Source organism: Molossus molossus, unplaced genomic scaffold, assembly GCF_014108415.1.
Source record: "Molossus molossus isolate mMolMol1 unplaced genomic scaffold, mMolMol1.p scaffold_m16_p_21, whole genome shotgun sequence".
Classification (NCBI taxonomy): Eukaryota; Metazoa; Chordata; class Mammalia; order Chiroptera; family Molossidae; genus Molossus; species Molossus molossus.
This window is the reverse complement of record NW_023425357.1, coordinates 10234392-10248403: the sequence shown is the minus strand read 5'-3', so window position 1 is coordinate 10248403 and position 14012 is coordinate 10234392. Positions and strand designations below refer to the sequence as shown.

Genomic DNA, 14012 nt, shown 5'->3' with positions numbered 1-14012 from the left:
CATGCATGCACATGTTTATAGCAGCTTTATTCATAATTGCCAAAACCTGAAGCAACCAAGATGTCACTCAGTAGGCGAATGGATCAACTGTGGTGCATTCAGACAATGGAAAGAAATGAGCTTTCAAGCCACGAAAAGACATGGCGGAACCTTTTTTTTTTATCCTCACCTGAGCACATTTTTTGCATTTACCATCATCAGATAGAGCGGGAGGGAGAGAGGGAGGAAGAGAGAGAGAGAAACATTGATGTGAGAGAGACACACCGAGTGGCTGCCACCCACATGACCCCAACCAGGGCGGGGATGAACCGCAACCAAGGTATATGCCCTTAGCGGGAACTGAACCTGGGACTCTCTGGTCTGCAGGCCGACGCTCTGACCACTGAGCCAAACCGGCCAGGGCATTGGAACCTTAAATGCTAATAATTAAGTGAAAGAAGCCCACCTGAAAAGCTACATAGGTATCATTTGATATTCTTGAAAAGGTAAAACTTCTGGAGACAGTAAAAAGATTGGTGGTTGCCAGGAGTTGGGAAGAATGGGTGGAACAGGATTTCCAGGGCAGTGAAACTAATGTGTATGATACCACAATGGTGGATACGTATCAGTATACATTTACCCAAACTTATACAATGTACTACATCTAGAGTGAACCACAATGTAAACTATAAACTCCGGGTGATAACAATGTGTCAGTGCAGGTTCATCAATTTTAATAAATGTACCACTCGAATGGCGGATGTTGATAATGGGGGAGGCTATGCATGAGTGGGGGTACATGGGAAATCTCTGTATCTTCCTCTCAAATTTTCCACGAACCTAAAATTGTTCTAAAAAGTAAAGTTGTTTTTTGTTTTTAAAATTCAGGCTAACAAAATAAGCCATCAATGAAAAAAGGCTCATGTTATTCTGAGATAACAAATATTCATCATTTAAAAAAACTGAACATTATGTAAAATAAGGGTTTTAAACAGAAATTTAGACTTTAGTTTTTGGGTTTTTTCCCCACATCTGTAATGGGTCTAACACAGATCTGCTGAGAGGACTACATGCGTTAACCTACCTACCTGCCATGCCTGGCACACGGAGTGTGCAATAAACATTATCTATCACGGGCACACCTTGTTTTACTGTGCTTCACTTTATTGCAATTTCACACATGTTACGTTTTTGTTTGTTTGTTTGTTTGTTTGTTTAAAACCAAAGGCAAGTCCCTCTATCAGCAAGATTAGCAACTAGCTTTATTGTGGTGGTCTAAAACCAAACCTGAAATCTTTCCAAGTTACAGTTTATTGTTTCTAGCACCCTGGAGAGCATCTGACACACAGTAGGCACTCCCTGGCCCAGGGGATCCAGCCACCTGCAGAAAGGGGCCCAGTCTAAGGGAGTAGATGACTTGGAGGCCTCTGGAGCCAATGGGATTTCCACTAGGTAGACAAGCAGGTAAACAGCCCAGCCCAAAGAAACTGGTTCTGCAACCTTTCTCTGGCTGCTCTCGATCCAGTTCCCAGAGCCTGCCTTTAGACTTTGATCTGGGAGGTTTAATAGTTTCCCTGATTAGATAGATACAGCTCAAGAGGCTTCAGGACTGTGTCCCTCACAAGCTTTCTTCTAACACCTCAGGCTGGGGGCCAGCTGCTTTGCCACATTCCATGGGTCACTTTCTACAAATCAGCCACACAGACATGTACAAAATGCTGGGAGGAGAACCCCTTGTGAGGGCTGGATTGGTAAATGGGTTGGTGTGCTTGCAAATATTTACTGAACATGCCTGTGGGTCACATCTGTGTTCTACTAGGTGAGACAATTAGGAAAATTCTTGATTTCCCAGCCTTCTTTGCCGTTAAGAGTGGTCAGGTGGCTTTACACGGCCAATGACAGGTGAAAGGGAGGGAGTCTGTTGGGATTCTAGTTCCTGACTACACTGGCAATGCTTTGCTGCAGGTATCTGCCGGAAGGTGTTCTCTGGAAAAGGTGACGTGTTACTGTTAATGAAGGGCACTGTTCTCCTGCAGTGGTGTTGGCATGGCCATCACTGGCGTTGGGTTCCCCTGAGTCTACGGACAGACTCCTGATGGAAAGCAAAGGGCATACTGTAAAGTAAGAACAGCTGGCATCCATCATGTCACTACTTGCTGTGCCCTGTTCGAAGTGCAATACAAATGTTAACTCATCTCCTCCTCAGCGCAGGACCAAGAGGCAGGTAGCAGATCTCCATTTACAGATGACAGAAGTCAGGGGCACAGAGGTTGAGCAACTTGCCCAACATAGATGGTAAGTGGCAGAGAGCACAGCAGAACCCAGGTGATCGGGCTCCCTAATCAAAACTCTTCACTGTGAGCTAAATGCAAGTGTGGGCCCAGGCCAGCCCACGAAGATAACCAAAGCCATCACTGCCACGCACTGAGCACTTACCACTTGGCAACGCAGTGTGCGTGTTACCCTCCAAACACCCACTCTGGTTAGCACCATGACTGTGTCCAGTGAAAAGACAAGAGGTGACTTATCTTTAAGAGGGACTTGTCGCATGATTGGTAAGAACCATGGAGGCCGGGGGCGGGGGGCCCTCCACCCAACACCAGATCATGCCCCACGGAAACAGCTCCCGGGAGAAATTTTCTTTTGTTATTAACCACAGTCAATTACCTGCTCTCAAGGACGTTCTTGGCCTCTCCTTGGCCACATGTGATAGAGGCCACATGTTCCTGGCCACAGAGAAAAGCAGGGCACAGAAGGAAACAGAGCGGAACCCCACGTGCAGGAGCTCCTAGAATCAAGGCCACAGTCCCTCACAGCCAGGACAGTCCCCTCCTCCCTTGTTTCAGGCTCACAGGCCTTCCCTCTGCTCTGGAAGAAGCCACTCAACTGGATAAAGAGAGCTCTCCAAAATGTGCTGTTAGGTAAATAAAATAAAAGCAAAGTGCAGGACAGGCTGTGGAGCAGGCTACATTCTGGACAGGAAAGGAGGGGAAGGTAAAAATAGGTATTCATACTTGTATTTTGAAAAACAGAAGGATATGCCAGAAACCAATACAAATGACTCCTCAAGGGGAACCAGGTGGGCAGGGAGAGGGCCAGGGGAGACCAGTCAGTGTGTGTGTCTCCACACACGCCCACAGGCACACACACAGAAGTGCCTTTTGAAGCATATTAATGCGTGACCTACTTTTAAAAATGCATCACAAATAAAAATGAAGCAGGGGTAACAGGTGCGGGTCGGAGAAGGCCGGTGATTGCAGACCTGGATACACCTACCCGTGGGACTGTGGGGTCATGTCCCACTCTCCCACTGGCCTGCGGATGCCCCAGGGCAGGCCCAGACCTGCTCTGGCTGCCAGACAGGGGCCTGCACGCAGCTGGTGCCTGAGACATGCTTCCAGTGAGCACGAGTGGATGCGCCAACTGACCCACCTCTGGCCACACACCTGCGCATGGCCCACAGCTCGCAGCTGGGCTCAGTTTCCACGAAATAAAACTAATGGGTGAGGAGGGAGAGAACACCGTGCAAGAAAAGAGCTCTAAGACACAGTGCAGGGGTCAGCAAACCTTCCTGCAAAGAGCCAGATAGTAAATATTTCAAGTCTGGGGACCACAGGGTCTGGGCTGCGACCACTCAGTGCCGCCGTACAGTGAGAAAGCAGCCGCTGAACACGCAACCGACTGAGCGTGGCTGTACCCCTCAAACATGATTCATGGACACTAAAACCCAAAATTCATACATTTTACATGCCATGAAATGTTCTTTTGATATTTCTGTCAACCACTAAAAAACACAAACACCATTCTTAGCTCCTGGGCCATACAAAAACAGGCAGCAAGTGGTATGTGGCCCGTGGGCGTCGGCTGCCGCCCTGGCTGTAGCGACCGCCCCATCCACGCGTTTGTTGTACACAGAGATTTTCTAAAAGGAAACAAGTCACAGTGGCTGCTTCAGTGGAACAGGGATGGGAAGAAAATTGACTTTATTGCTTTTAAATAATGGACCATGCCCTGTTTGGCTTGCTCAGTGGTTAGAGTGTCGGCCCACGGACTAAGGAGTCGCAGGTTCGATTCCGGTCAAGGGCATGCACCTCGGTTGAGGTTTCGTCCTGGCCCTGGTCAGGGTCGTGCGGGAGGCAACCAATCGATTGTGTCTCTTCTCTCTCTCTCTTTCGCCCTCCCACCCTCCGGAAGGAAGGAAGGAAGGAAGGAAGGAAGGAAGGAAGGAAGGAAGGAAGGAAGGAAGGAAGGAAGGAAGGAAGGAAGGAAGGGAGTGCAAATTAATAAAATGTTCTCAAGTTAGCACTGAAGAGAGAAAGAAGTCTGTGTATGAAGAGCCCAAGCTCTAGGGTAAGAGGTCATGGCCAAAACCCCGACTCTCTTCCTCCCTCACTGTGAATCCAACAGGCAGGTCGTTTTTCCTCTCTGAGCCTCAGCACCCTGGGGATTAGTACTGGCCTCACGGGCTGTCGTGAGGATTCCCTGGGTTAATCCTTCTGAGCCGTAGTCAGGCACCTGGACAGTGCTGGCTATTGTTATCTTTCTTACTGAGAGTCATTCATGGGAAAAAGTCCGTCTCTGAAGGGAAGCCTGAAACATAACTGCGGCTATGAAATTCCCCTTGAGAGCCCGCCCAGTTGCAGGGCGAGTCATCCAACTGTCCACATAATAGATGCCTTGTGACGTGAGGAAGCTCATTTGTATTAGCAACCGCATTCCACAGAGATGCATCCTGGAGCCACGTCTCCGCATCCTGTTCACAAAGCCAGCTCCCCAAGGCTGGGTCTGTCCCTGACTTCACACTGCTAGGCCATGGACTCACGAGATCGCTACGCAGCCATATATGAAACACCTGCTGTGTGCAAGGACAAGCAGGTGGACACCCCTCTGCACCTCACTCTGGAGGCTGCAGGTACAAACATGAGTTTCTTTTTTTTATTTTTTTCTTTATTGATTTTTTTTTTTTTTTTTTTTTTTTTTTAGAGAGAAAGAGGAAGGGAGAGGGAGAGAATGATGGCAACATCGATAAGAGAGAACTTTAACTGACCATCTCCTGCATGCCCTCAACTGGGAATTTGGCCCACAACCTGGGCATGTGCCCTGACCAGGAATCGAACTGGCAACCTCTTGGTGCATGGGTCGACGCTCAACCACTGAGCCACACCTGCCAGGCAACATGAGCTTCTTTTAAAATATTGATGGGCCCTGGCCAGTTTGGCTCAGTGGTTGGAGCGGCCTGTGGTCCAGAGAGACCTGGGTTTGGTACCCGCTAAGGGCACGTACCTTGGTTGAGGTTTGTCCCCGGCTCTGGTTGGGTCGTGCAGGTGGCAACCACTCAATGTGTCCCTTTCATGTTGATGTTTTTTTCCTCTCTCTCTCCCTCCCACTCTATCTGAACAAAAAATTGAAAAATGTCCTCCGGTGAGTTAAAAAATATACACACACACACACACACACACACACACAGGACCACAGAGTAGATGCTTTGGTTGTCTGTTCCCATAAGCCTCTGGCATTGGCTTATTCATTCAACAAATTATTTACTGATCTCCTACGGGCCAGGCATTGTTCTAGACACTTGGTCTTAACAGGGACCCTCATTCTCCAGCTGTTTCCCTCTGAACTTTAAGGTCTGTCAGGAAGGGAGCTAGAAAACCAGTCTCTTCTGTGTCCTCGGTGCTCAGCTCAAGCCATGGCACAAAGTAGGCAAATATCCAACATTTACTGGGCCAAACTACTGAGGATAGAGGACATCTGGTACCTGGGCCTGCCTGGTGTCTCTGCGCCAACTTTTGGTGACAAGAGCCCACTTTCCTGGGGACAACCATTTCTCCCCAATTCCTGTGGGGGACCCTGCCCACTCACATGACCCAAGCTAGGCCAATCAGTTACTTGAAGAATTTGAATTTCAAACTGCTGATAAAAATTATAATGGTGATAATAAGAGCAGTAAAATAAAAATAGCAGCTCATATTTATCTAGCCATATACTCTGTACTAGGCTCTGTCCTAAACGTTCTCAAGTATCAACTTGTTGCATCTCACAGCAAGCCTCCTGTTCTTAGCCCAGACTGAAAAACAGAGGCACAGAAAGGCTGGGAAACTTATGACTAAGTGATGAGGTCGGGATGCTTGGCCAACAGGCCAGGTACAGAGTCAGAGCTCTTCACTGCTGCCCCCTCTGCCACCAGGATGGCAGGTCCCTAACGACGTGGCCCTGGACACCCAAGTCGAGATGCCCCAGAGCTGCTTCTAAGTTTTACTTTTGCTGCAGGGAGCCCACGCTGGTTTCTGTTGCTTGCAACACAAGCACCCTGATCGATACACCAGACTACTTATTTGGTTTCACACTTTCTGCCAGACAAGCCGCAGTGCTTCCAAATGCTATGGGGCAGGGACAGCTTATAAACATTTTAGGAGGCAGAATCAGTGGTCAGGGCATTTGGGGGCAGCTGCATCTGCAAGAGCAGCCATCTTTCTAACGGGAGACAGAGAGGAGGAGGCAGAGCCCAGGACATACATTGGTGGCCCACCCCCAGAGGCTACTGCTGGCACTTTGGATGGAACAATCCTTTGTTACTATACCAATCTTCTGTATTGAGGAACATTTAATATCCTTGGGCCCCCCATCCCAAGCTCCTATAGTGCTCCCTCTCCTTCATTCTGAGATCAAACCACCCACATATCCTTCGAACGCCTCCTGGGGGGTGGTATCCAGTGGCTGCATCCCTGACCCCACACCAAGTTCCCACGTCTGGCAGACCCTGTGGAGCACTTTCGAAACTCACTTAGATTCTGGCCCCAGGCTGGGTTCTTTGATTTGCTGAGCTGTTTTAAGTCCTACAACATTCAAGTTTTAATTACTTATTTAGACCCATGGAGACTTTGCTGTCCTAAGCGTCTTACATATAGTAACTCATTCAATCCTCACAGCCACCAACGAAGTGGGCACCATGACTAAAAGCGCTCCCCTCGGGAAACTGGGCCCCACAGGCTATGTGACTTGCTGGTAGGTGGGAAAGCCTCGATGTAGGCCGTCTCGTCAGGGTGCAATGGCACTGGGGGTCACGACAGTGTCTAGGGCTCTCCGCTTGGCCCTGGAGATGGTCTGCTTCCCCTCTCCATTCAGCTTCAGGCCTCACCATTGCCGCAGGCCTCATCAGAACCCCCACCCCCCGCCCCGGGGTCAGCCCTGCACTCCACAGGTCAACGCGCCCCAAGCCTGTCTTTTCCCTTTGTGGAGGGCATCACAGTGGCAACCAGAGCCCGGGAAGGTATCTGTCGGGTGTCTGAGTCTCTTGCCTCCCCTCCAGACTGGCAATTCCATGACAGGCACTGCGTAACAGTGGCTTGTGCCTGGTGGCCCAGAACAGGCACCTGTGGGCACTGTGAATATCTGCTGAGTGACACATCAACTACTTTTAAAAACACTGGCTCTTAAAATGGAAACCAGGGTGAAAGGCTGGCCTAGAACTGAGGGAGACAAAAGAGCACAGCGGTCACCTGAGCATGTGAGGGGTGGAACCGAGGGAGTGGGTGCGCCACCGGGTGACAGAACAGAGGGACGAGAGTCTGTGATGGCACAGTCCTGGAAGCACGAACGTGGGCATTAAAAATAAACACCGGGGAAATGAGAGCATCAAAGTAAACACCAACTCCTCTGCCCAGACTTGCTACTCCTGCATTTCACCTCACACCCTCCCAGCAACACTGAGGTTAATTAAATAAGAGTACCAACCAGAGCCGGACCCTCTGTGTTCAAATCTCACCTCTGCTGAAAATAACTATATATGATGTTGGGGGGGAGGGGTGTCAATTAACCACCGTGCATCAGGAAAATGGGGACATGGTAGGATCTAGGTCATAAGGTCGCTGTAAAATAAGTTCACCCATGAATACAGCCAGGCATATAGTATGTGCTCAATAAAGACAAGCTCTTGCCCTGGCTGGTTTGGCTCAGCAGTAGAGCATCAGCCTGTGGACCAATGAATCATGGGTTCAATTCCGGTCAAGGGCACATACCTTGGTGGCGGGTCATCCCTGGCCCTAGTTGGGGTCGTGTGGGAGGCAACTAGTTGATGTGTCCCTCTCACATTGATGTTTCTCTCTCTCTCCCTTTCTCTCTCTCCCAGTCTGAAGATAAATGGAGAAATATCCTCAGGTGAGAATTAGGAAAAAAAAAAAAAGACAAGCTCTTACCATCATTGTGATCAGTATCACTGCTCTTCAGTCCCCACAACCAAGACAACAGGGAGGTCACTTTGCTAGCGGGCCATACATGTCCTGCGATTTCCTACCACTGATGCCTAAGCTGCCCTCTCTCTTTGTTGCTGACCTTGGATTTTGAGCCAACAAAACAGTCCCTCACTGGCCCTGGGTAATCAAAAGTGAGTTCTGATGCTTAGACTCAAGCATTCCCATAGGACGTCCATGTTTAGTCATCTGAGATGCCAACCACACATCTTACAGTGCAGAAAAAAGGTCCAAATATACTGCATCAAACTGTTTCCTTCCTACATACTCAAGGACGCATCTGACCCTCTCGCAATCCCCCGAAACTCCCAATATGGACAGGTACTTGAAACAGAACAGATGTCCGGTATTCCCCTCCATGAGCCTTGCTCTGCTGTGCATGAGAGCGGGGACTCGAGCGTATGTGTCCTCTCAGGCAGGCTCAGGTGTTCACCACCATGCAGCTCTCACTCTGAGCAGCATTCTCTTGTTCCAACACACACGTTTTTCATACAACGGGGCCTCTAAAAGCAAAGCAACTCCTTTGGCAGGTGCTTATCGAAGGAAGAACACGTGTTCTGAACCTGGGGGAAGGGGAACTGGCTGTACGGGGTACAATGTAATATTGTCTTTTTCTTGTCCCCTAATACCCATTCTCCCTTTCTTCTTCTTCTTTTTTTTTTTTTTACCATCCTCACCCGAGGACATTTGTGCATTTATCCTCAGATAGAGCGGAAGGGAGATAAGGGGGAAGAGAGAGAAACACCGATGTAAGAGAGACACATCGAGTGGTTGCCACTCACACGACCCCAACCTGGGCGGACAAACCGCAACCGAGGTACATGCCCTTAGCGGGAACCAAACCCAGGACTCTCTGGTCTGCAGGCTGGCACTCTAACCACTGAGCCAAACCGGCCAGGGCTCTCCTTTCTTCTTTAATAACTGAACTCCTACCCTTGAGCCAGGAGCGTGACTGAGGTGAGGGAAGACTACATTTCTCAGTCTCCCTTGAAGTGAGATGTGGTCATGATCAGAACAATGGCTTGGGAGTAGGAGAGGTTGTACTACTTCTGAGTCACCCTTTTGAAGTGTCACAGAATTCAGGAGCTCAATTAATTTTTTAAGGGGGATACCTCTTTATTTTCACTAACCTATAATTAAAATTCAGCATTTCTATAGGCAAACCACAATAGTATTCACAACACCTATGAATTTCTCACCAACAGAAACCACGGGTTTTTTTAAATAATCACATTATACAGTTCTTACAAACATTTAAAAATAGTATTCATGCCCTTAAGTACTCTGAAAGTATGTAGTTATTAGACCTGTCGCTGGATTCTGCCATACTATGTCACAAATTTGTTTTCTTAACATTTCAAAAACTGTACTTCAACACGATTGGCTTACCTTGCAATCCTGCATGTTTGATTAATTTTAGAATATGATTGTGTGAAGCAGATGTTAGAGTCTGTGGCACACAGATGTTAAGAACCTCTGTTTTGTTCTCTGCAGAGTCAAACACAGTTACTTCACGACGCAGCAGTTCCGCTCTCAGGCACCTCTCCAAGAGAACGGAGAGACGTGTCTGCACGAAAACTTGTACACAAACAGTATTATTCATAATAATAAAAAGTGGAGACAATCCAAAGACCTACCCACTGATGAATGGATAAATAAAAAGCGGGAGAGCCATACAATGTAGGATCCTTCAGCCACAGAGAGAACGAAGGACTGAAACACGCCACGACGTGGCTGAGCCTCAACAACACTACGCCAAGAGAAGACGCAGGCATAGAGGGCCAATTTTGCATTATTCAGTTTACATGAAATGCGGAGAAGAGGCAACTCCACAGAGACGGAAAGTAGATCAGTAGATGCCTGGGGCCGAGAGGAGGAAGGACGGGAGACTGAATGAGTTCAGGGTTTCTTTTTGGGGTGATGAAAATGTTCTGTAATTAGATTGCGACGGTGGTTGCACAACCTTGGGAATGCACTAACAAACACTAAACTGCACACTTTCAAAGGGTAAATTTTATGGCATGTAAAGTATCTGTCAAAAAAATAAAAAAAAGAAAGAACTCCTGCCCTGGCTAGTTTGGCGCAGCGATTCGGCAGCGGTTCTCAACTTGTGGGTCGCGACCCCTTTGGGGGTCGAATGACCTTTTCACAGGGGTGGCCTAAGACATAACAGTAGAAAAATTACAGTTATGAAGTAGCAACAAAAATAATTTTATGGTTGGGGGTCACCACAACATGAGGAACTGTACTAAAGGGTTGCGGCAGTAGGAAGGTTTAGAACCATTGGGTTAGCGTGTCGGCAAGTGGACCAGAGTCATGGGTTCGATTCCGGTCAAGGGCATGTACCTCGGTTGCGGTTCGCTCCGGCCCTGGTCGGGGTTGTGTGGGAGGCAACCAGTCGATGTGTCTCTCATGTCGATGTTTCTCTCTCCCTCCCTCCCACTCTATCTGAAGATAAATGGAAAAATATCACTGGGTGAGGGTTTAAAAAACCAACCAAACAAAAAACTGCCTTAAGAGAAAGGGGTGGTACCCTCTTTTCTCACATCCCCCTTCCCATGGAGCAGAATGCATACATGGTAATGGCGGGGAGTCATTTGGGACCATGCAGATGAGGCCAACATCCCAGCAACGGGGAACAAGATGGCAGGATCCCGGGTCCCTAACACTTAGGTGCCCTGAACTGCTCACTCTCAACCACATCCTGCTCCCTCACTTACACCACTGTTTGCCAGGTCTGTCACGGCAGCCAGACCTACGCTCAGTTCACGTCCAGCATCCTCCTAAGAGAAGATTAAGACCTGACTCTCCAGTGTTTGTTTTACCCAACGAGGCCTAAACTGACTCTTCCATGAGATGCAGCCCCATACCTCTGAGTGTCCCCTCTCCTGCAGGAGAGGACGGTCAGCCACCTTGGCTGTCGTGCCAGTTTGGTGACTTCTTAACTCTGCTCTGAGAGGCACAGAGTGGCTTCAGGAGAGAAGAGAACAACCTGGAATCAGGCTTCCAAATGCAGGATCCTTGGTGGACGGCAGAGACTCAGAACGGTGGCAGCAGCGTGGGACAGGTAGCTCCTTGGAAGTATTTGAATAGCCCAGTGCTCAACACTTGACCTTAGCTTCCCACTCCTTGGCCTCCTTAGATGAGTAACAGGCTAATTAAAAAATATGTGTTAATCACCGTCCTCTAGTTAACATGGTAATGTTTTTATTGCTAGGAGATGTACCATCGCCACTGGCCCCAAGACTCCAAAAGGAAGGTCACTTTGGCATCGTTAATACCAATGGACCCATAAAAATATGGCTGAAGCATGTTATTTCCTTTAATCTACTAGTAAAACTTTCACTTTGAAATTTCACTGCCAGGCTTTTAAACACTTCCAACCAGCCATTGTTTCCTGCTCCAGTTCAATGACAGGCTAAGAATAATGTTAAATGAGTAAACCATTCCACTCCCATCACATTCATGTAATAAAGTATGTCGGGGGTTTTTTTTTCAGCACCTAGTATGATGGGAGGGGAAAAGAAAAAAACAACAGGCCTGGGCTTGACCTCCTGGGACCTACAACCCAGTGGGGAAGACAGACATTAAACACATCAAGGCGACCATAACATATAATTAAATTTTATGATAACTGCTCTGAAGGTTTGCCAGGGAAGAATAACAGGGGCCAAGTTTAGCTTCAGGATGGTCCAGGGGGATCTCTTAGAAAACCTGATATTTAAGCTGGGATCTGAGGCATGAGAAGACGACGACCAGAAGAACAGCTATCAGGAAAAGCATTTTAAGCACAGGGAAGAGCATATGCAAAGGCTTTGAGGTAGGAAAAAAGCTTGGCTTGTTTGAGAAACTAAATGAAAAAGTGGCTGGCAGGGAGGGCATCATGGGCCACCTTGTAGGCCACAGCAAGGATTTTTGGATGTTCTCTTAACTACAAGACTATATTAGTAAATAACTGTTATCTGTTCCCTACTGGTATCTACTGTCTCTTCCCACAAAGCACATTATTTTCACCTGGGGCCCAAATCAGCCCCCTCTTGGGCCATGAGATGCCCATGGAGCTACGGCCCAGACCCAGGCCTAACTGCCCATCAAGGCCCCTTGCCCTCCCTGGTCACAGTGACAGGGCATGCAGGGCAAACCTCAGAATTTTCCTACAGGTCCCCACATTCAAAAAGGGCTCTTTCCCTCTTCTTCCACTGGACTTGAACCTCATCATTCGAGGCCACAACTGTTGCAATCATCTAATAACTACCAGAGAACAGCCTGAGACTGGAACTGTTATAAGTACGCATTTGGGTCTTTGTCCCCCGTTGCTGACACAGAGCCTCTAAAACCCTTGGAATTTCCTGAATGACAGGGTGATAGGAACACCCTGTGTTGCTCATAACAGGCCTCTTTTCAAGCATACCTGAGTTGATGCTAATGAGGAGCCTCTTGGCTGAGCGGTCCTGAGAGTGCTGCAGATCAAAGGGTGGGATCTGTCAGCCCCACCCCAGGACTTGCAGGAGGGGAGAGGGGCTGGAGACGGAGTTAATTACCAGTGGCCAACGATTTACTCAGTTGTGTCTGCACAGCAAAGTCTCATAAAACCCTAAACAGCCGGGGTGCAGAGCTTCCAGACTGGTGGCCACGTGGAGGTGCGGTGGGCGTGGCGAGCTCCAAGTTCATGTGAGCCCTGGGCCTCTCCCCACACCCCGCCCTGGGCATCTCTTCCGTCTGGCTGTTCCTGCGCTGTATCCTTTATAATCAACAGTAGATGTAAGTGAAGTGTTTCCCTGACTTCTGATTTCTTCTAGCAAATTATCAAACCTGAGGACGGAGGTCACTGGACCCAGCTGATGAGAAGTACAGGTGGCAACTGGTGTCTGAAATGGGGGGGCAGTCTTGTGGAACTGAACCTTAACCTGCGGGGCCTGCACTAATTCCAGGTAGTGTCAGAATTGAGCTGAAGTCTAAGACACCCAGTTAGCATCCAGAAAGCTGAAGAATTGGTTGGTATGAGGGAAAAATCCACATATTTGGTGTCAGAACTGCTATGAGTAAAAACAGCTCAGAGGAACCAACTGGGAGGTCAAGGAGAAAGACTCGGTATTGGGAATAACATTATCAGAGCTCTGGATCAAGCCGCATCTAAAGCAGATTACCCCTGAACTTCAATTATATTAAGCCAATAATTTCTCAATTTCTTTAAGCCAGTTTGGGTTGGGTTTCCTGTTACTTGTAACCCTGATTTCTTGACTGCTAAAAATGAAAACCACTGAAGGGTGTACGTGTGAGGTATACCATGACTTCATTTCTATATTTGGACAATGAAACAAAGAGGGCAAGAGCAGAAGCAGCGAGCCAATGAGAAGGCTGCGGCGACAGTCCCAGTGAGAGGCGGGGTCCTCAGAGCCCATTAACAAGACCAATATTTACTGAGCACCTACTAACTCACAGGAACTGAGCTAGTGCTTTACGTACATGAATTAATCATCGAACAACTCTAGTGCACGGACAATATTCTCAGTGCCATTCTTTTCAGTTATGGGTCATGCCCCGCCAAAGTTCACGTGTTGAAGTCCTAACCTTCAAAATGTGACCTCACTTGGTGATAGGGTTGTTGCAGATGTAATTATTTAAGTTACAATGAAGTTATACTGGAATAGGGTGAGCCCCTCATCCAAATATGACAGAAGTGCCTATAGGAAGGGGAAATGCGGGCACAGACGTGCACACGGGAAACGCCGTGTGAAGATGGAGAGATTGAGGCGAATCGGCAGAAGCCAAGAAGGCCCA

General features: G+C 48.2%; 1 protein-coding gene across 1 annotated transcript in view; it reads right to left on the bottom strand.

Moving 5' to 3' along the window:
* The window catches only part of SIPA1L3 (signal induced proliferation associated 1 like 3), a 225288-nt gene that overhangs the window by 164153 nt on the left and 47123 nt on the right, over positions 1–14012 (bottom strand). The window lies entirely within an intron of this gene.